Source organism: Argopecten irradians, chromosome 11, assembly GCF_041381155.1.
Source record: "Argopecten irradians isolate NY chromosome 11, Ai_NY, whole genome shotgun sequence".
NCBI classification, from domain to species: domain Eukaryota; kingdom Metazoa; phylum Mollusca; class Bivalvia; order Pectinida; family Pectinidae; genus Argopecten; species Argopecten irradians.
This window is the reverse complement of record NC_091144.1, coordinates 6,874,934-6,899,050: the sequence shown is the minus strand read 5'-3', so window position 1 is coordinate 6,899,050 and position 24,117 is coordinate 6,874,934. Positions and strand designations below refer to the sequence as shown.

Genomic DNA, 24,117 nt, shown 5'->3' with positions numbered 1-24,117 from the left:
GATGTTGACTTGTCAACCAGTGAAATGTATATAGGTTAGAACACCAGCAATGTTCAAAATTATATGCAATTTGTTGCTTAGAATAGTATATTATTAGTTCCAAGACGTTTGATCTTCGAAACTCATGGTCATATTTGTATTTATTGTTGTAATGCTAAAAGTATTTGTTTTATCTCGGAAAAAAATAATAGGTATTTGATAAATATCTCTGAATTACGCTATTAAAGTACATTTATTTACTTTAACACATTTTGTATCTAGAAGAATCTTTAGTTTTAGTCTTTTAGCATTATAATCACCTCTTTTGCTTCCCTAGTTCTCGTAAAGCCGTCTACGGTTTCAGACTGGACAAAAAGGTCATATGGTTCATGTGCATAATTGTATTTTTGTATGAATAATTTCAGTCTATTTCATTTTAAAAATTCTCCCACACATAATCGTCTAAGTCAATATTACATGCGTTTAGGTTTGTTTTTTATTCTGTGTTCTTGTTCTGCACCCGTTTTCTTTATATAGCGTTGCAGATGTCAGCACATGTGATTTTTCTTTAAGGGTCTGTTTCCACCCATCTCCTACCAATTACACAAACGGTAATATCTTGACACAGTCAGATATAAGCGCTGAATCGATATTTTAATAAAAACAGCCCAAAACCAATTTTTTTACATTAATACAGTTGACAAAATACTAACATTTTTATCATTTAGTTGATGTTTTCCCGTAAAGCGTTATATTATATTGTTATTGGCTAAATCATGTACGTTCACTTCACTGTATTACCTAGAACATTATTTCCTGTATTACTCCCTACAAACTTATAAAGACGGCATTTTCAATATCATTAATATATATGTTACTTGTAAAATCTATGTTATACCCCAGAGCTCATCACTACCCGATAGTGATATTTTGTATTACGTTGATTGATGACAGGTTAACATTGTCTGACATTGACAATTCTGCCAAGTGTTGCTGATAGGACTAAGAATAGACGCATGAAGACTTTAAACACACCGAACAGACTTGCTGCTCATTACCATCCATACAGTACACAGATAAACTAACCCTGAACCGTTCAACCCTGCTCAAAGATAACACTCCGTGATATCTTCAGTGGAAATTTATGTTCTTTTTCGCTTTGTTTCACATAAATTCAATGATAGTTTACCATCTCGTTCGTCCCATATACTTCTGGGCAAGAAGCGGTCAAAACAGCACAAGATAACAGCGACATTCTGATTAAAACTTCCAATACCGTATTTCTAAAACTAAATTTTATTGAGTAATGAAGCGAAAGTAAGTTTGTAATAGAAATTCGGTTGGATGGTTACCGGAGAAAAAGTGTTCTTTCACGAACTACGACTGGATAAACATTATTTATATCGAATGCTCGCCTTACCAATAAATATCCCTGAGCTCTTCAGCCTTACTCTTACTCGGTCAGTATTAATGGTTAATAGATTTCGGTATTAACCTTACACAGCTATTTCACTCATTCCTAAGATTTTAAACTTTTGTGTATGCTGAAATTATCTTTTATCAATTATCGTTTCAAAATAAGTTAGCAAAGAATACTTGTGAATAAATAAAAAAAGGACATTACAAATTAAAATGAAATAATCATATGGCCAAATTCTCAAAGATTTGTGTAGATATTAATCTCATTAGTAGAGACTTTAAATAATTGAAATGACACAGACTCATCAAATATGTTACTATATATAATATACACACAGTAAAACATGATGAAACGTCTAAGGAAGCATGCAATCTGCAATCCACTTAATTTTCGCAAAAAAACAAAGTTCTGCGTAATTTTGCCTCAGTTCGAATGTAAATTTGAATGTATCGCGTACTGGGTAAAACGTACATTTATATATATATCTGTCACAGTGTAATGTACTGTTGTCATTTAGTAAAACGCATATATATATGTGTGTGTGCGTTAATTTCAATGTGTGTACTATTTTCATTAAGAGTATAAAACGTTTTCTTGCTCCGATTTCTCGAAACATAAATTACCGGCTTAAGCCAAAACCTAAGCTTCATTATGTGTTTTATGTTAGTAATGACAATGTAAAAAAGCCTGTTTCTGTGTCGAAAAGTCGGAGCCTGCTCATATGCTCAAAATGGGTTGATGACGGTCTTGCTGTAATATAAAACTAATGATTTAATGGGATGGGTAGATAGTGGAAGTTTTCCACCCTTTAAAAAGTTTTAATATAAATCTAAAATAAGATCGATATGGGTGATTTTGACTCTTTCTGTCGACAAACGATAAGTGCGAAGCTGTGCGAAGCTGTGGTGTTCTCGTTTGTATACGATTTTAAGTCCTGCTCTGCTGAATCTTAATATCTCTACAGAGTGATGAAGCACTTCTGAATAGAAATCAACAAAACCATTTCATTAAATTTGTCAAGCTTACGCCTTTCATTTAGGATGTTCCTAAAGGTTTTCACAGCTTGATCAAGACTAGGTCAACTGCACCCTAATTTACGGAGTGCTACGTATACCCGACGACGTAAAAGGAAATAATCTTATTTGTGGACATATACTTCCTTCTCTTTTTTTGTTTGAGTTAAATCCACAATAAATTGCCGATAATTTGATTAAAGTGTTGCTATTTTCGAATCAAGTTGAACGTACAGCCATCAAGGCGGTAGACCATTGCGTTAGAAGAACTGAAGCATGCGGAAGTAAGAACGCTGTGTAATCGTGCGTGTCGAAATTGCTCCTTTATGTCACAGAAACTACTCACCAATAGCCCAGCCATTCAGTGTTCCGAGCAATGTAAAACCCTTAAACACAGGTCTGAAAAGCTTCGGAAAATCCCCCGGTTTTGTTGTATTTGGAGGATTTCGATACAAACTGGCCATTACTTCGGAAAATCCCCCGGTTTCTTTGTATTGGGTGGATTTCGACACACAATTACTTATATCGTATTACCTTGATGAACAGTAGAATTGTGAAATCACATCTAGACGCAAGGTCATCCAAGGACAAGTGAACAAGACCAGTTACGTCATTCCTACCTAGGACTAGGCTACATGGAGGTGTTACTACCTATACTAATGCATTTAACATTGTAAGCTACGTCTGGCGTAAATGGTTTGAACAATATTACGATGTTTAATGCAAAAATATACAATTACTGTATAACAGAAACTTTTAGTCCTGTAGAAAATTGCGTTGTTTACGGTTGCTATGAAATCATGAATATAAAATATAGGTTTGCCTGATATTGTTATACAGTATACCGACTAGCAAATAATAAAAGCACAAAGCTGCAATGGAAAATACCATACAATATTCAATGGTATACACAAGATTTGCCTTTGATTCAAAGAAATTAAAAACAAATTCAATTAACCTTGTTACTTTTTGTAAACAATTTTACGATTTGCTCTGAATAAAGATACTGACAATGACAAAAAAGAACTAAAAATAAACATTGGTTATGATACATTCCGAGCCGATATAACCTCACTGCACTGCTACCAATCCTTACTATATAGAGGCGAGGTTACTGAACTGTTTGGAAACATTTATTCCTGATCATGCATGCTCGTTTACGAGAAAGTTTCACGCGCGAAATTAAACTTGTCGGCAGCTCGAGGCTTGAGTACGAATCCGTGTGAGGTACAGATGGATACCTCATCAGCCTGCCTCGCCTTCCTGATGTTAGTTAATATATATTTTGGTAGTTTGTACTGTGCTTGTAACGGTCAGAAAATATGTAGCATGTTTTCTCACTCGATTGGATTGGATTTGTACGTCCTATCAATTACATGGTTAGATCTGCCGGGTGTTGGTCGCGAAGTCGCAATAAACAAATAAAAGAACAAAGATCTTTTGTGAGTATAGTATTACTCTAACCAAACATTTTTGAAAATAAACTTTATTTTTTCAACATATACCAGTTTGTACCAATGATGTACGGAACACCAGCATGAGCATTTTACCTGGAAAATATTTACTTATATATTTGAAAACAATGCTCTCTAGTTGTTGTTATCTAAGGCATTGTTTTCATTAGACGAGATTAAATTGACTTTGTAACATTTACTTAGTATAACTTTTCTTTGAGTCTGTTATAAACTGTAAGAGGATGTGATAGGCATGATAAAGTGTGCACACGAGGTTTTATGATATATTCAATAAATGATAACGACAAAATTGAAATCTCCAGGAATTATTTGATTACATTTGTAACTCAATGTTATGTTCAGAGCCCTTGTAAAAATTAGTTAAATGCAACATGATAAAGAAGTTATATAACAATGACTACATTAACATTTACATAAGCAATAGATAAGTTACACCATCGCTGTTTATTTAACTTGCCATTGAAAGTTTACGATGTAATGGGACCACCAATAGAGGCTGTTATACTTGTTTAAAAAGGTTTAAAGAAGTCGGTCAAACATATCATCATAAACAACATGTTTTCGTTTTGGTTCAAGATCTGCCGTCTCCTGTTCCATATATTTATATGGATCGGTATGAGGTTTGTTAAAGATGGAATAGGATACGCTTACCCTTACGGTTAGTCTTTCTTCTACTCAACTGACTTCTCGCCCTGCACCTACTAGTTGTATTGTCTTTCAAAGACATTTTAGGAGCGCTTACACCATAGTGTAAGGACGTAATTAAAAAAACAACAACAACGCTAATTATAGTTTATAGTCATACAAAAATATGCTTAAATCGTGTGCATCCAAACAGGAAAATATCTGGATGATAGAACAGGATGGACCTTAAATAGATAAATATGCGTTTAATGTTGCTATAAATATTTGTTACATTTTACACTACATTTATAATGACGATCTCTTTTACCAACTATTTTGTTTCTCTTTTGAAAAGATAAAAGCAAATGATACAAATCCTAAAGAAATGGACGATTGCTTCGTTTGTTTACTGATAAGATGATACATATCGACCACTGTAAACCTAGACTAGCCTGACGACAAACTGACGGCATCCATAGCGTATTTATTAAACATGACAATGAAGATGGCACCCACCAGATGTCGCTATGTCTGTCACCTGGTGAACAGGACATGTGGCGCCCACTATCGACTACTGACGGTACTACATAATGCATTCATTGCGTGCAGCATGTGTATTTATGAGATACATATTTCCGACTCACAAACTTTAACAATGTGTGTGGTAAGTATTTAATCAGTTGTGTCGTAATTTGTACATCAGCACATTCCAATAAAAATACCACTCCGTCTACCCCTAATAAACCTGGCGACACTGAACCTACACAGGATTTCATTATTTATAATGTCTGATAGTATATGAGGATACAAGTATACCTGTATTATTCTTATCATTCAGTAATACGACTAATTCGTATTGTTACTCCGTCCATTCCAAACATTACAACATTGCACATTTTACTTCTCAGTATTTATGGTCAGGAAATCAAATGCATATTGTACAGCAATCAAAGCATTGTATTATTTGGTTGATCATTCAGGGGCCACAAATTGTCATTCCTGCCTTTGCCGAGACACGATTGTTTTACAAATGCAGAAAAAAAGAGAAGTGATGTGAACAATTACTTGAATATAGGACCTTAACAGAGTGGTTATTTATAATACACGTACATACAGAAGTTAATCTAACGAGTTCAAGAAGTTGATATGAGCCTAATAATAAAACAACTTAAGTTCTTATTATGTAGTCACCAATGTAAGATTCTATTCATCACATAGCCAGTTTTAATGAAAATTATTTTAAAAAATGGCAGTCACTCGCGTTTGTTCCTTGAAAATAAAAGTAAATGTTGAAGCCATTTTGTTTTGTCGTTTAATATTTCAGTGTTTTGATTTTCTATTTTTAATTGAACCCTGTGTCAGTTGATTTTCAATTTCCATGTATACGATCCTGATCGATTGTCAATGCAAAAGGAATTCATGTGATGTTATCTTTAAATTGAACTTGCTTGTTTCAACGATTTGTTTTTGAAGAGCGACACGCTTATTGAATAGTTTACTTACTTTTCTAAGATCATTTAAGGCGTTTGATTTAAAGTGAAATAATTTTAATATATGAGTTAGTAATGTTCATACCAAAATCGTTCTTGTGTCCTTTCACCCCCTTTTCCTATGTATTGAAACACTCTAACGAATGAAAAAATCAACAAAAGCATTTTGTTGTTTTTTTCAAGACAAATGAAGATTGTTTTTGCTATGAATTTTATAACTATTTTAAAGTAATTTACATTGTATGGACCGCAATAAAGTGAAACCAAATCAAATTGTTTAAGTAAATCAATTCACTTTATATTTTCAACGAATTACTTTTAACTAAAAAGAAATTCCGCGTTTATTGCAATTCATTGAAATTCTGTTTTACTATATCTCAGGAAAACTGTAATTTTTTTCTCTCATTCCATCGCCCAGTACTAATTTTACTTAGCTTTTAAAGTATAAAGTAACCTACATTTTACTGTGTATGCGGTGTGTGACATTTCTATTGTCTAACTGACCGTACCCTTCCTTTGTTTGTACCGATAAGAACACTGGACAGTATTTGTTAGAAATTACGTCCCTAATGATCCCTTATCTACTCATCACAATCTGAGAATAACAAAGGTTCATGCCCTTTCTGTGTAAATCTATTCTTTTCCCGACATTCATGTGACATTTTTCTGAAAGTATCAAAAGGAGAAAACACAATGGAAGTGTTCCATTATTCTGCTTTGTTGACAGCGTAAATTAAAGCTTTTTTTTTACAAAATTAAGACACACAAACAATTCCTAAAGATTCTAAGGACAATAAATTACATACACTATTAAAGCTTCTGAAGGAATGTTTTACGAGTACCAATTAAGACTAACATAAGCCCTGGCTGTAGTCAACCTTATTGACCCGCGTGTTTTATCGGCCTTGGGTTTGACACGTTAGTTAATGGTTTAGGTGTGTCGCCTGGGGTCCTAGGTTTATAACAATAAACGCGTGAAGCTCTAAGTTATTGTCTATTATCGTTTATCTTCTTCCGAAATAAGTATTAATCCTATGATCTTAGTCGCCAAAACGCTAGTTCCACCAGAAATTCCTACAAACGTTTGGTTTGGATTTCAACCACATCGCTTTTTCCTTTAGATAATGTAAAGAGTACCAATCCTCTAATGCCCTATTAATGACGGTGTGATTCAAGTTTGCAATATGATTACGGGTACTAAAGTTGTTGAAAGTATGAATGGATATAACAGTTTTGAATAAAACTTATCCATTCATATCATCTATTTCTATACTAATGGCTATTGAAAGGCGATAAGGATATATCTTATGTTACCCTCTATTATCGATTATAAGTTCATTCTTATTAAACCTAGATTCCGTCTATTTAACGAAACGACGCTTGCTCTTCCGTAGCTCTCTTATATCTGTACAAAGAGTTTAAAGATGCTCCACCGCCGACAGAACATAAATGATATTAATCAGTTGAACAATAATTGGTATTTAATCGTGTATATATATGTCTAATTAACAAAAACAAAATATTATAAAATAATTCATTTTGCCTTTGGTGCATGCGCAATCAGTACTTAATTCCATATAGGATATAGTGCCATGGATTTTTTTCGGGATGCAATGAATTATTTTTTGTAACTTTAACTTGAAGTGAAATTAGAAGCTCAAACTTTTCAATGGTGGTAATGGTGTAAAGTAAGTAACTTTTGTAACTGAAGAAAATAATAAATCCTTTGCTCGTATTTTAGATAGTAAAAAATGTCATTTGTCAGCGGTGGAGCATCTTTAAATGTAAAGGTATCTTTGATGATTTATTTTGTTACATTTTATCCTATCAATTTTCTGAATATCATTACATGTTCAATCTTGGTTTGGTCTGTGTATCTAATACCAGATATGAGGTTAATGTATCCAGTTGATATTTCCTATCTGTATCTGTAAATATTATACCCAGGCTATAACCGGCCGTCACGTGTAACGCCATTAGTTGGGATGAACTGAAACGTAAAGATGGCTATACTCATGGATGTTTCATAATAACAGAAATATAAGAATCGCGTAGGGAGGCGATGAGTCATGTGCATCAGTTTCATATACATACGTGGACAGTAAAACAGAAAAAACAGAGGAATGTTTGCCCCAGCGCTTTGTTACTTACAAGTCAATGTAACTAGAGGTTTATAATGTAGTAAAGGGGGTACACAGCCATATAATTATTACAGACTGGTACAGACAACATGCATATCAACAATAGCAAAAACCATTACGTGTAAACAAAATCAGAACAAATAATGCATCGTGTTAAAGTAATTTGCTGAATTAATTAGGTTGTATGTAATATCTATATCAGGTAATTAATGTAAACAAGACCTGATTATAAATTTGGATCAGGTTGTATTTATGTTTATTTCAGGTGTACAATAGATCCTACTGGTACTAATTATATAAAAGTTGTATAATTTATCCTCATTTGTGCAATAGCCGGTACCAGTACTAATTATATAAACGATGTATAACTTTATCCTCAGTATAACAATAGTCGGTACCATGTACTAATTATATAAACGTTGTATAACTTTATCCTCAGTCATCCCGTGGTGTGGTGAGCTATGCTTTACACAAGCTCTAACATTCAATGTCCATGCATTAATCAGCCTGTCTTGTAAGGTATTAGGAACAAAGATGAAAATATTTCTTTTAATTATCATTATTCAAGTAGATCGGAATCTTCCATACCAACAATTATAGCAAGTGTTTTATTTTGAGGTATATGGAATCAACTATTAAATATGAACACGCTTCTGTTCATTTCATATGAGGTTTTATTAAATGTGCCTAAGAAATTTTTATTTTTGCGAGTCTTGAAACACAATTTCAAATGAAATGAACACATTTGAATATGTTTATCACATAACTACAAAAAGATACATTTCGAAGATTTTTAAAGTGAAAATGTGTTGCAAAAAATCACGCGGAGGCCGCCATTTCGTCACTGTGTTTTCGCATCCTGACGTAACATCACAATGGATATCTAGCCAATGAAATGGCGTTTTATGTTACTTATGTAAACATATCACTCGGGCGAGGTCACCGGATATCAGGCGGATTAAATGATACAAAGAAATAGACCGTATGTTATTAAACACACAAATTGTCTGACGAATAGCTGATAACATTTTTACTAGAGACTGATTCCATCAATCAGACATTGCTTCAAAATTCATAGGAGATTTCTGAAACGATAAGTCCTTCGTATTCAGAGTTAAATTTATCACTTTTTTCTATACGAAAACCTCTCTTCTCGCTAACGTTACGAGGGGATATCTTGTTTGTTGTATTCGGTAGATTTATCACTACCAACAAAAACTAAAAAAACACAACATGTCTTTGCATGTTGGCGTAAGATGTGTACCTGCGTTACCCACATTGCATAATAGTAAAAGGCGACTGTATTAAGGACCTTATCTTTTCTTTCTTCCTAACTCAGCATCGGGTGAGCACTCGCTCATGTGAACACGTTCTATAAAAGTGGTAGTTTCTAGTCCTGCTTAGCGCTCAGCATAAATATAGTGGGACGACTGGTTCGCCCATTGTCCTTGGCCGCACGCATTAGTGATATAGCGCTACATGGTTATAGCACCATTGAAGATACAACACGAATATACCACAGCCTCCCAGAACACACATATATGACGTATATATAATAAATCAAACACATACACCACAGTGTCCCAAAAATATACAGATATCCACACACAAACACATCATATCGTAAACAAAGTCGTGCTTAAATGCATTCACTGTTTAGAGGCCGTTAAGCACAACCACTTAGGCTCACGAAAACCGCCCAATATAACCTGTTTTACAACACTATAGTATAGCCCGTTGGTTTCTGTATCAGTTGATCAACTTCATAAATAGTGTGTATTTATTATCTTTCTCCGAATCCCTTATTGGCGTTTGATTGACTTATATTAGTTCGTCCACCTTCACGCAAACCTGTCTCATTATGTATAAACCGCAAAAACCCTAATTTCAGACCTTGCATTACTTCAACGCTTGCCATATACATGTTATGCGTATTTGTAACATTAGAAGTAGTAGTGTTTGTGTAAGTAATATATCTAAAGGGTGTTAGGAGCCCCACACTGACCTCCGGATTACACCTTACACTCTACAAAGGGAAATCCTGACCAGGTGACTGTGACCGGGTTCAGACGACGGTTAAGGCGGTAGCGTATGTAGATAGAATTTAAATTACAATATTTTAACTTACTTTTTATCGACGTGGTATTCTATTTAACATTATTTTTCAACATCCTTGTTTATCTACGTAGCTATTTTCTTACCTCTGTTTCTTTGAATTAATTAGCGTCAGAATTCATCCCCAGATTTCATAGCTTAAAATCTGCTCTGCTCAGAAGTTAAAAGTTCCAGTGAGTAGTTCATTATGATAAGGAATTTTAGGAAACAAGAATTCACACTAAAACTAGATTTTTTAGATATGCTCGATTTAAACTATTAATGATGGCTATGTAATATAATATGAGGAAATTTCACTGCTTTGACCATGAACAAGACAATTCAAACACATTATCTTCGACAATGGGTTGTCTGATAAGTATTACTGTTGTAAAATTTAAGAGAATCGACATTTGATAGGGGATGGCAAGAGCTCAGTAGGCTTATGCCATCTATGGCAAGATTTATATGCCATCTTTGCTGCTTCTCATTTACGATGCTAAGTAGAAATATAAAACAATTACAATAAAATACGTCATCAATAAATGACCATTTCAACAACATCAATTTGATGATGTTGTATTTGATTGTAGTAAGTAAATCGGCAAACGAGCTGCAGGTTCTGATCATGGTCAGGCTAACATAAATAACATTAAGATAGTACTGTTAGACTCTGAATTATTATCCGGACATTCAACATGTTTATGTTGCAAGCTGACTTAAATTTCATATCGTCCACATCAGCAACGCATTTGGCCAAAAGGGACACATTCGGAGCGATTGTATATTTAACCTAAATCAAGTCACATCTAGTGGTTCTAAGTACGTTATGGTTTTGAAAATGAATATCTGGTTAAACGTATACGGAGTTTGAACAGTTGTTGATATTTCTGTCCCCTGTATATGTATTTCATATAACGAATATAATACGTCTGTACTTGGATAACTTAATGTTAAATACATGTAGACTTACTGACTTTGATCATAAATGTACATAATTCACAGCATGTTTATCATGTTGCATAATCTGTGTGTCCGGGTCTTAGATGATATCGCGAATATGTATGGGTTTCTCTCAATTCAATTAACATGTACTCGTGAACGCTTATGATAGTATTACGTAATCATGCGAAATCACTTCGTCATGATGACATGACGTCCTTGTGACGTTGCAGTAGTAGACTCGTATTATCCATATTCTATAAAACAAAAATATCCGTACAAAAAGGCGAAATATGTTATACATGGTCCCTCACAATGTGGGCTATACACAAATGTAACGAATCAGATTAATACGAATATGATAATTGCATACGGATAAAAGACAAAAATCAACATCGATTGGAGAACTCTAATAAGACGAATAATTAACCATTGAAAAATAAATTTAATGAAACTGTTTTTTATAAAATCTAACGAACATTGTATTTGTACATTCTGTGATTTGTACCATAATAACATTAAATCAAAGTCGTACCCAAGCTACGGCATCAGTTTTAGTGTAACATTCGGTCTTTTGGAACAAAATAATGTTTTTGAGAGGATGTGCTGTTAATCTAAATATGTTGTACACTATCTGTTATAAAGCATCATTGTTATTTATAATAGAGAAGTATAAATAGGTTTATGGTTACACAATATTCAACGCTGGTACTAAATGTCGGAAACTTGGTAATGCATACAGAGTCAACATCCACGTATAACTATCAACATGGGACGATTCATTCATCCCATGTCTTTATATTGTATTCAAGGACACCACTGCGTTACCTTGAGAAGGTAATCATTTTGATGTTATAGTAAGGTGTGACATAGATACACCTGATACAGGTGTATTGTGCTATTTTAACTTTGTTTTATATATATCATCTTTGTTATGTTCAGATAGTGGTGGTTGAAAAGCAGTATAGTATGTCAGTATGGAAATATCACATGTCCATTGTATACATTGAAAAGAGCATGATGCAATTTTGTTGATAGCCTGCTGTTGTAGATTTTGTTGTTGAATGTAATGTTGAATATCTGTGATTATAATCTGTGCTTTCTTTTTGAATTCCATTACTTTCGTTATTTTTCTATTATTTTATTTGTATATATTCACTTACGATCTTCCTTTCACCCCCCCCCCCCTCCAAAAAAAATCTAAATAACATTATATTTATTTATTTATATTTTTTGTTAATTTCGTTGATATTCGTTTTTGAATTATAATTGAGAGTAATCACGAAAGGAACCATTTACCATTTGTACCACAACATGAATATACCGCAGTTTCCCAATACACGCACCTCGCACAGCATACACGCAACACACCGCATACATGGGAGGCCGTCCTTGCATGACCCTATCTGTTAATAGGATGTTAATTAATCAAACAAACAAACATCGTGCTTAAAACTAACTATTCTGATGATTTTGTCACATTTTTATGATTTTTATAAATAATTAAATCTAACCCTAATGCGTCGGGACAGGGAAATAAATTATTACTTCAGTATTCATTGTGAGAACTACAGCTACATTACCATAACGTAAGTAACCTTGTGCCATAACGAAAGTAACCCGATCTGCTAAGATTCCCTTACACCACGTAAATAGGAAACAACACATCCTATGTATGTGATTAAGGGTCCCGTCGTTCTGCACATTACACCAAACGTCAGGAAATATGACGGTTAGAAAGGTCCTAACGGACCCACTTAAAAGGAGATACAAAGTCACCGACATATTGTTTGTATGTGGAGTTAATTATCAGAACTAGAAGGCAAACTAATGGTCTTTAATGCTATTGTCCCTTTTAATAAAGTTTGAAATGGACATTTCCCTTTTTCCGTGATAATCGTAATAATACACGCCAATAACAACATGAATGTATGAGAGATGGCAGGTGTCAAGGCTTTTATACATGTTACGGTTAATCGTCTCACGGGAAATATTCTGGCTCCTTAATGCGGTGAAGTTCAGCTGTTATGTTCCGAGATACGTTTTAAAATTGAAAGGTAAACTTCATTCAAAAAGCCAATGAACTAGCAATATTTTCTCTTCTTGAAGATCAGCGTTACCATATTTTGATGAATACTGTGAAGTTTGTCCCCTGACCGTATGGTTTATCGCACCATTCAGCATACGTGGGATGGCCCTATATCTGTTTATAGAACCTAATTGAGTGTGCTGTTCAATGTTCCAGCTATATTCCTCATTTATATAGCACAAAATGCAGACGATAACTCCAGCTATTATCAAGATACACATCACAAATATACTGCAGTTTCAAAAACGTATTTTGACTTATTTTTTAATTGGTAATAATGAAAATGTTTTGCATATAATGCAACCATATTCATCCATTATTTTAATCGTATAAGTAGATAAGAAAATGACAATTCAAATTGGGTACGGTTCACTTTTCAAATCCATATATTTACTTATTGACTGTTCAGTTATTTGTTTTTCTCTTTCTTCCTTTTGATTTCCATCACGTTTTGAACGCTGACATTCCTTGTCTTTATATATCTGACGAATGTATTGATGGCTGGCGTATACAGAGAAAATGGCAGTTTGCCATTGATAAACATGTCGTGTACCAACAATAGTCTGGGTTATAAATGATATAAGATATATATGTAAGGATGCAGACGAAGGTATTTATGTTAAAGTAGAAAGCTACAGATCATTGAACCCCGCCTCGTCCGGGTGTCTGCCGTTCACTGGGAACGATTTCCTGGTTACGTCGGAGAGCAGAGTTAGCATACGTCATTAGCAAATATCATATCCATACGTTGGTAGTAATTATAGACAAAGCAGTCTTATATAGTTAGTATGGTTTTAAGGAGGTACAGACACCCGATAACGTAGAATCTGAGGATGTCGTAGTTTTAGTTTTGGATAGAAACAGTTCTACCAAGCCAGTGACACACGAGAGAGGGGAACAACAGCATATGATATGACGTATTCAATAAATGTTTGGGCGTAACTTTTCCTTGAAGACAAACATGAAATGCAATGATATAATTGCTCAGAACAACATAAATTATTTACGGTATCAAATATGTTCAAATTTTCCTTTGACATCACAGGTCGATGTCCGTTTCTCATTTTACTGGAAACAACCCGGAATACGTACCGGTATGATGTCTTTGTCATAAGTCTGAAGAAAGTGGACTACATTCCGTGCAGTTCCTTGAAACATTGAACATATTTAGATCTCTTTTATCAGGAATCTAATCGTCGGGTTGTAAGGAGAACTTTTGAAAAGATGTTACTTTTCAACACAAACTTTAAACGGATTTGCAAGTCTAATTTTAAACAAGAATATCATACTTATTTGAACAATGGGAATGTCTAGCTCTACCTTGCTGCACTAGCTCCTCGGATGTTACTGACGTGCATTGACCTCGGATGCGATACGAGAGCATCCATTGCGAAACTAAAGGTTCAATTTGATAAACAACATGGTTGTCACCGAGGACACTTCTGTTCATTGTTATTGTGTGTTGTGCGTACATTCAACTTCAAGCCTATATCAGATCAACATTTCAATGACTCTTCCTGTTCTTACGTAACTAGATTTATCGACGAAGAAATGTTTGATATTCTTGCATTCAGTCTATTCTAACTCCTTTTATTTCCATTGTCTTGTTTAACATTAGAGGAGTTCCGATTGCTAGCTACCGACGTTTGTCATTGAGTCGTGCAGCGGGTATATGTCAACGAACCAATTGGTTCTGTTTGCACACATGTGTCTCAGTAAAGATTATAAACGTAGATTTTGTGTGTCTGTTTTCGCTTAACCAGTTTCAAATTGTTCGCAAGTAATAATTCTTGCGATATACATCGGTAGTGTAATTAATCATAGATAGAAAATTGGTTTATTTGATATTTTTACATATGGATTTTATTGCGGAGACTAAACGAAAGCTAAAATATTCACTCCGCTTATAATTCCACTGTTACAGCATATTTTATTAAATCTCGAACATTTTATTGGATTGTTTGTGTGTGTTTAGTTCAAAATGTCCCTGCCTATTATATTAACGTATTTTAAGAGAAATCACTGTATATATTCGACATTCCTGGACTATGTCCATGTGTAATACATATCAGCGTATTTCCTAAATAAGGTCTAGTATTGAACATTACATGTCACAGAAACTATTGGATCGACAGCTGTCGTCTGCTTGTCCAACCTGTTTCCCGACAGAAGCCGTCATCCCTGGAAACGAAATTAATAGAATATCTCGGCTGTGATTAAAGGCGCCGGCGTTTTATTACTCCTTATATAACAGCACATGTCCTTATAAACCCTTCCCATTACCACTTGTAAATCAGCATTTCCGCAGGTCATGGATTTGACTCGACGTCATTTTGACATGTTTTGAAAATCTCAACTACACGTATTTTTGTGAATCTCGTTCTCTCCTGAGAATGGGCAACTATAAAATTATGTTTTTATTTGATTTTCATTTTTTTATTTGCTCAAGAGTTTTAATTATTAATTTCCAATTTTGAATTCACGTTATGAATCAGTAAAATAACGTTTCGATCTCGAATGTATCCATCAGGATCGTGCTAACGCTCTCCTATGGAATACAAGGTTCAATGAGTACAAAAATCGATAAATCAACATAATTGTCATTTCTCGCTTATTCAGCATTTTTCGAGGGTAGTTGCAATGATCGTTCAAAATACCATACGTCGTACATCATATATCGTACCTATATGAATTGTTTAGGTTTGCTATAAAAATAACTACAATGCCATCAGTATATTTGAAATAGAAGACGAGTTAAAGTTGTTTTCGCCGGGGATAGTCGCTGTTCTGTCCAACTTAATTCAGATCGTCCATTCGGATCAATTTTCAAAACTGACTCATGGCGACACTCCGTGAGATACGAACGTGTCGTTGATATGTAACACTGATATTGTTATTAATCAGTTTTATAGGCTGCTATACAAACCCTTACTGGTACAAACGAGTACACTTCTAATATGACACATTTAAGTTATGGTGAATGCGGATACTTAATCATTACAAAGACGTTCTTTTTTCACTTCAACCAATGACAGGAATTTAATTCAAAAGTTAAATAAAAAAAGACTTTTTATGAAACTGGACTCGATATCTTCGAGTTGGCCCCGTTAGACTTTACAAAGTGTTTTTATTTTTGTTAACTAATATATTCGTCATAGAATCACAGTAAGACTTTATCAAAGAATAAATCTCGCTTCTTACACATTGATCAACAGTCAGTTTGATAACAGAATGTAATTTAGGTATTCAATAGTAACATACCTTTGAATATTGGGTAGATGCCTATCAGATTTTAATGTAACATGTTGTAAATATGATAATTATAATGATAATTACCATATCACAGTTATCGTTTTCAGGACAGTACAGTACACAAGCGTAGTGTAGCAGGCACATGCGCTATAATACCTAAACAAGGAAAGTAGTTGGATTTATTTTAATGTTTTGATGGCGAAATTAGACAAAGACTATCAATGGCAAAACCACATCCTTGTATGTTTGTATTTCCATTGACATGGATATAAATTGTCTGGTTGCACTGTCTCTCTTTAATTTGTAAACATCATCGAGGGGCTTAGTTAACATTATAAGAACATTTCAGAAACACTTAATTTGGCAGAAGTACATAAACAAAGTTTACCCTTGTCAAATCTAAGCTACCATTGGTAAACATAATTGTTTAAAGTCTATTATTAGGAAAACACTTTTATATATAATTCCTTTAGCGGTCATACATTCATTAAAACAAACAGCACAATAATGTTGGGTTTTTCAATGTTACAACTGGCAATCAAATACCATATCAAAAAGTTACCGATGGCAAGGCACATCTACAATACTACAGATGATGATGTTAAATTAAAAAATACTGTAGATGGCAAAATACATGTTTAAATGTTACATTAGGCAAAGATATTTTACGTAATGATAATGATTGTAAAACCATTTTATAATTTTTTGCAATTTTAAAAAATACATTCATGAAGGTTTTCTACACGGATGTAGTGAAATACATTATGTATATTTTCAATGAGTTATCAAATACAAAACCACATTTTAAAACGCTACAAATTTGCAAAATACATTTACAAAATTGTCGTTGGCAAATCTATCTTCTCTTTCTAAAAGGAATATTTGGCAAAAATACATAATGTATTTACAAAAGGTTATCAATAATAAGATTTATTTACAAACTAATCCATTCGATAAAATATATTTACAATAACTGCATGTACATTTGGTAAAAATGAACTGAGAAAACCCACCATTTATAACCGTGATTTAAATACTACTATTGGTAAAAAGGTTACCAATGCATTACAAGTAGTACGCGTGGAACACTTATTATCCAAATCATAATGAGTTTACTACAGGTCCGGGATGCCCTATGATCCGTAGGCTTTTGGTCTATCTCTTTTTACTCGTAAGTCAAGTCGTATCCTTTACTATCCTTTAAACGTTGGACTGTTTAATGTGAATGCAATCCTACAATGATATATTAGATAGAGTCAATGTTGTATTATGTGATAATGATTATGGATGTAATGTGTGATGTCCGTTTCTGACAAGTGAGTCCATCCTCAGCCTTCCCACACTTTGCCTATACATATTTTGAAAGCTGACTCGAAGGCCCCCAAACATAATCTTCAACTGTTTACGTGTTTGCGGGAACGATACGCTCCCCAAGGGAACGTTATACTGCCCCAAAACGGAAAAAAGTCATTCTTTGATAACACTGCCTAGTTTATATTTATATGTCTAATTATTCATCCAGAATGATCGTCCATAAATGAAAATTTAGTAGATACATTGTATGCTGGTATTATGTAAGATATTCAGAGCTCGTATAAATTTCTTCTCATACTGAAGTATAATTTTGGTATCTCTTTGTAACTTAAAAGTTCCTTACAGGAAATTACGTCAAAACACTATTGATTTAAGTGATGAAGATGACCGAGTTATACTGTTCACCTTATTCGTCAATATCTTCAGACAAAAGTTACCAATCGGTTAGTAATGTTGATTTTATACCGATGCAGATGTCAAGGCCAAATCAAAAGTTCTTCGAAAGTTTAGGTGACTAAAATGTTATAAATACACTGCTATTTCTACAAATATGTCAGAAAAGTAGATTTATTTTAAAAAAAAGTCAACAAAGATGTTTTTAACGGATTATGCATCATTACGTTTCCCATGTATCAAACTTGCGAAGATGCAATCTGATTAGAGCAGAAAGAAGCAATGGGTTTTTCATGTTCTGAATAAAAACGATATTAAGTGATGCTGTTCAACTTCCTATACTTATCTATCAACGGTCATTTTTAACATTTCACCTTTATAACTATCTATGTTGTGTCTTTTTCAAGTTTTTTTTTACAATTTTATCAATGTTTTACACTCTAATTAAAAGGATGTTTCATGAGTTTAAATGTTTACATTGTTGATTTGTTTTCCCTTTTATTACAGAAATCTCGTCATCTTAAAATAGTTTGTATCTGTTTATTTGGAGTACCGATCCATTTAATTGATTCAGAAAATAAAAACTAAGCTAATCTCATTTCACGTTTTTTCATAAAGCATGTGATATTAGTTCTATTTGTTACCTGCCTCTAGGATATAGCCTTTTGTTTCCTATTTCATGATACCCTTCCCCAACACATGAATCTGTTAGGGAAGAAAAGCCAGGTAGGGTGAATTATATGTACACTGTACGTTCTGTAGCTTTAACACAAAGACGATCATCATCTTCTCGTCATTTAGTCAATAGCACGGTTAGATAGTTTTTCTTTTTTTTTTACTTTCTTTGATTAATTGTCATACATGTACTTTTTATTTTGATTTTTACCTGAATTTCGCTAATTTACATGGTGTTAATCAGAGACCATTCAGTGCATCTGTACATTTCGGCGAAATATCAATTTAATTAATAGACTTTTACCACTTCTAAAAGTACATTGTATCTCTTTACATAACAGGTATTTTTTAAAAGCAAATTAATTTAATTACATTTTATGTACTGATAATTTTTACGAGCATGCATAATGTAACTTAATAGTCTCACTAATCGAAGACATCGAGTCGAGGTAAAGATCGGGCAATGATGTTTCACGCTTAAGACCGACAGTATTCTTGTAGAGGTTAAACAACCAGTAGATTTTATTATGGAATACATTTCACACGAGTAAATTATTTTTAAAGGTTACAAAAGACAAGCGAACTTTTGTAACTCTTGAACGATAGCTTACGATATAAGAAATAAATTCCCCTATATTATCTCTAGTCGTACGACCTGTCTCTACCAAAATTAAATCATTTAAAACCTTTACATATTATGAGAAACGTTATTTGCCGACAAATCCAAATAACGTGTTGTGAAATCTAGGAGACAACTGGTACAATTCTAACGCTCTACCTGACTAATTTTGTGTTTTGGACTTTTCTCCTCTATGACTTTTTTTCGTAAAATCTCCCGTGACATTTGATCGCGTCTTGGTTTTGTCCGTAAAACAGTCTGTTGGCGATATATTAATTTGGACACTTGTAGGTGTATTGTGCATATTATTTTCCTTTGCAACTGGCCACCTTTCATGTTTTCGCATTTTACGGCTGCCATTGAAACATAGCCAAAAGCAAAATTATTTTTTACTTGAAGTCTATACCTGATTCGAATGTCACAGGCATCACGTCATTACTGGTCTGACATATGCAGAGTTCGGTCGTACTTTCTTTCACTCAATGGATACGATTTTTCCCGATGGCGCAGTGTTTGATAGATACATGTAGAAAGTTTTAATTATGTTACTTATATCGCTAACCCAATACTGTCTCGGTCTAATTAACGACTGGTTATGTACATATGACAAGAACCACTGAAAGTGAAAGATATCTCTGATAGATTTGCTACATAAAATGTCGGATAATGGTGTTATCCGATGTTTGAAATGCTTACAGGGACGACATCATTTCGAAAGATAAAGATTTGTACAATAACAGATTACACGCGTTTAAGAAATTCAGTGATTAAGGTCTATCTTGCCGATACTTTTTGTCGCTAGTGTAATAATTAAAAAAACAACAGATAAATAAGTCTGTACACATTAAATAAAATTCTTCAGTTGTTCAGTCATTATGTCTGTCGCAAATGTCAATTTCACAGTAACATTTTAGTGCGTTGTTTTCTTTCCTAATTCCCCAGACCAAGGGGGGCTAACTCATACTAATACACACTAACTCTATTCTCGCCAGCTGAGAAAGCTGAGAGCTTATAATTACTTGCATTGTGTTGAAGAAGATGGAGACATTGGTGATTTTTTTTGATTTTTTAAACTACAACAAGCTGTCGTAAAGGAATTTTAATTTTTATTTGTCGAGGAATGATTAGAAATATTGATATGTGAATATACCAAGTACAGTATAGAGTTTCTGTTGTTTTGAGCAAAGAACAAATCGTTACTTTGAAATTCTATTTATTATAAAAGTGTCATGACCTCAATATGACTTTTTCAATGGCAGATCAATGATGAAATAAAATACCATTATTACTATGATGAACGTCGTATAATGTACGTGTAATATACATGAAATGGATGTGTGGAGAAATAGTATACATTCCGTGAGAAGTACGTGTAAAATCTCTTGTTTAGGCGGAGAAATCGAAGGGATGTAATCGAGATGTTGAAGCTTGACATATGGACAGATATACTCTATAGATCTGTAAACACAAGATATTGGTTGGTGATACCGATACTTCTACGTCTGTTGTATAGATATTATGTCTATGCGTCCGTTTATGTGTCCGTCCAGGTGTCTTTCTATGCGTCCGTTATTAGTTATATTTGTGTCCGTCCGCGTGTTTTTCTTGAGTATTTTGTAAGGTATTTCCAATTGGTCGAGATGTCATTTGCATCTCTGTTATAAGTTACATCCGGATGTTCGTCCATATATGCGTCAATGTGTCTTTCTTTATTTTATTTGTTTGTAATCATGCGTCAATGTGTCTATCTTTATTTTATTTGTTTGTAATCATGCGTCAATGTGTCTTTCTTTTTGTCATCAGATATGTTCATGGAAGCGTAAATGTGTCATTTTGTTTGTAATTAGATTTTCTTGTATGCGTCAATTTGTCTTTCTGTTTGTCATCAGATATGTCCATTGTGTGCGTCAATTTGTCTTTCTGTTTTTCATCAGCTATGTCCTAGTGTGCGTCAATTTGTCTTTCTGTTTGTCATCAGATATGTACTTGTGTGTGTCGATGTGTTTCTCTGTTTGTCATCAGATATGTCCTTGTTTGTGTCGATGTGTCTCTCTGTTTGTCATCAGATATGTCCTTGTGTGTGTTAGTGTCTCTCTGTTTGTCATCAGATATGTCCTTGTGTGTGTCGATGTGTCTCTCTGTTTGTCATCAGATATGTCCTTGTGTGTGTCGATGTGTCTCTCTGTTTGTCATCAGATATGTCCTTGTTTGTGTCGATGTGTCTCTCTGTTTGTCATCAGATATGTCCTTGTGTGTGTCGATGTGTCTCTCTGTTTGTCATTAGATATGTCCTTGTGTGTGTTGATGTTTCTCTCTGTTTGTCATCAATATGTCATTGTGTGTGTTGATGTGTCTTTCTGTTTGTCATCAGATATGTCTTTGTGTGTGTCGATGTGTCATTTTGTTTGTAATTAGATTTTCTTGTATGCGTCAATTTGTCTTTCTGTTTGCCATCAGATATGTTCCATTGTGTGCGTCAATTTGTCTTTCTGTTTGTCATCAGCTATGTCCTTGTGTGCGTCAATGTGTCCTTTTTTTCGTCAATTTGTCTTTCTGTTTTTCATCAGATATGTTCCTGTGTGTGTCAATGTGTTTTTTTGTTTGTCATCAAATAATTATGTCCATGTGTGGGACAACGTTGCGTCTATCTGTCACCAGGTATATCTATACACACGTCAATATCCTTTTGTCTATTGTTATGAATTCGGTACGTCCTTGTGTCCATCCATATGGTTTTTTTCTGTACGTCTCTTATAAGATAGGTCCATCTCTGAGCATAAAAAGTATATACCAAATGTTCCGGTACAATAATTTTGCCTTTAGATCGATTGGAGTCAATCTGATAGCCTACACCCAAGTTAGTCAGTCTAATATCATAGCGATGACAGAAATTAACGTCGATATTCAAATCGGGTCGCTGCTGGCTCCGCGCGTCCACTGTTCCAGGGCCAATAAGTCTAGGTGGTCCGGATTCTCCACACGTCCAGGCACTAACAGGACGGCCCTGACAGACGGATGCGCATCAGCACGTGGGAATATAATGTAACGGACACGTGTTGAATCTGATTATTTAAGCATGACAAGCATTATTGGAGAATCCTGTCCGTGTGCAGGATACAAATCCAAACATACAACATAACATCATTGAGGGCCTTTTCTGTGTCATCTCACAAACTTTACACAAAAACACTCTCTCCTATAAAAGGTAGACTTTTTCAAATATTTTCTCATAATAGGCCTCTGAATAGTGAGAACGATCAAATTAATAGGCCCAGTCATGTAGGCGATAAGTTACCATCGATCCTTGATTTCTTTTTACTGATAGTAATTAACATCTTAGTTAAACAGTCTTTATGTTTTTCTAGACAGCATCAATAATTTAACAATTCCTTAACAACTGTAGGGTGTTAAGCCGTCTCCCGTACAGATGGAGGATAAATTATGGGATGGGAGTGGAGAGAGGGAGGAGTCTGGAGTCTGGATACAGCTCTGGGCATAAACATGTATAAATCTGGCGGTGTTCGCTCACTGTAGGTCACGACTTCTGTCGTTATAAGGATATTTGTGTGAATATTGTGTTTATTTCTATCTTCAGTGGTGCCGGATCTCTGTTTGTACCAGGTAAAAGGTAAGTACATTTACGTCAGTATGTAATTCTTTTGTTATTGACGTGTATCACCAACATGTGTTCAACTTTTTACTACAATATTTATTACCGTCATATCATTTCATTAATCGTTTATCTACATATAGTAACATAGTGTTCCGTATTCACTAGTAATATTTATCATCATCAATTGTATTGTATACCTTATAACACACTTGTCCAATGCTTACCAGTAATTTTTATTTTTTATAATTTACACGAAATAGCACACGTGTTCAATGTTTAATAGTATAACTTATTATTAATACTTGTATACCTGTTCAATGTTTACCAGTAATACTTTTCATCAATACTTGTATACCTAATAACACATGTGTTCAATGTTTAAAAGATATATTTATAACCATTTCTTGTACATGAAATAAAATATACGTGTGTAATGTTTACTGGTAATATTTATTATCATTTCTTGTACATGAAGTGACATCTACGTGTTCAATATTTACTGGTAATATTTATTATCATTTCTTGTACATGGAGTAACATCTACGTGTTCAATATTTACTGGTAATATTTATTATCATTTCTTGTACATGAAGTGACATCTACGTGTTCAATATTTACTGGTAATATTTATTATCATTTCTTGTACAAGAAGTGACATCTACGTGTTCAATATTTACTGGTAATATTTATTATCATTTCTTGTACATGAAGTAACATCTACGTGTTCAATGTTTACTGGTAATATTTATTATCATTTCTTGTACATGAAGTAACATCTACGTGTTCAATATTTACTGGTAATATTTTATTATCATTTCTTGTACATGGAAGTAACATCTACGTGTTCAATGTTTACTGGTAATATTTATTATCATTTCTTGTACATGAAGTAACATCTACGTGTTCAATATTTACTGGTAATATTTATTATCATTTCTTGTACATGAAGTAACATCTACGTGTTCAATATTTACTGGTAATATT

At 33.8% G+C, this 24,117-nt stretch overlaps 1 protein-coding gene across 2 annotated transcripts in view; it reads left to right on the top strand.

Annotated features, from left to right (window-relative positions):
* LOC138334380 (probable G-protein coupled receptor No18) overlaps nucleotides 1-24,117 on the top strand; it is a 219,130-nt gene that overhangs the window by 7,487 nt on the left and 187,526 nt on the right. For both annotated transcript variants that reach the window (XM_069283054.1, XM_069283053.1), the window contains exon 2: nucleotides 23,116-23,148. The gene's annotated coding sequence lies outside the window, so the exon portion shown is untranslated. The remainder of the gene's footprint in view (nucleotides 1-23,115; nucleotides 23,149-24,117) is intronic.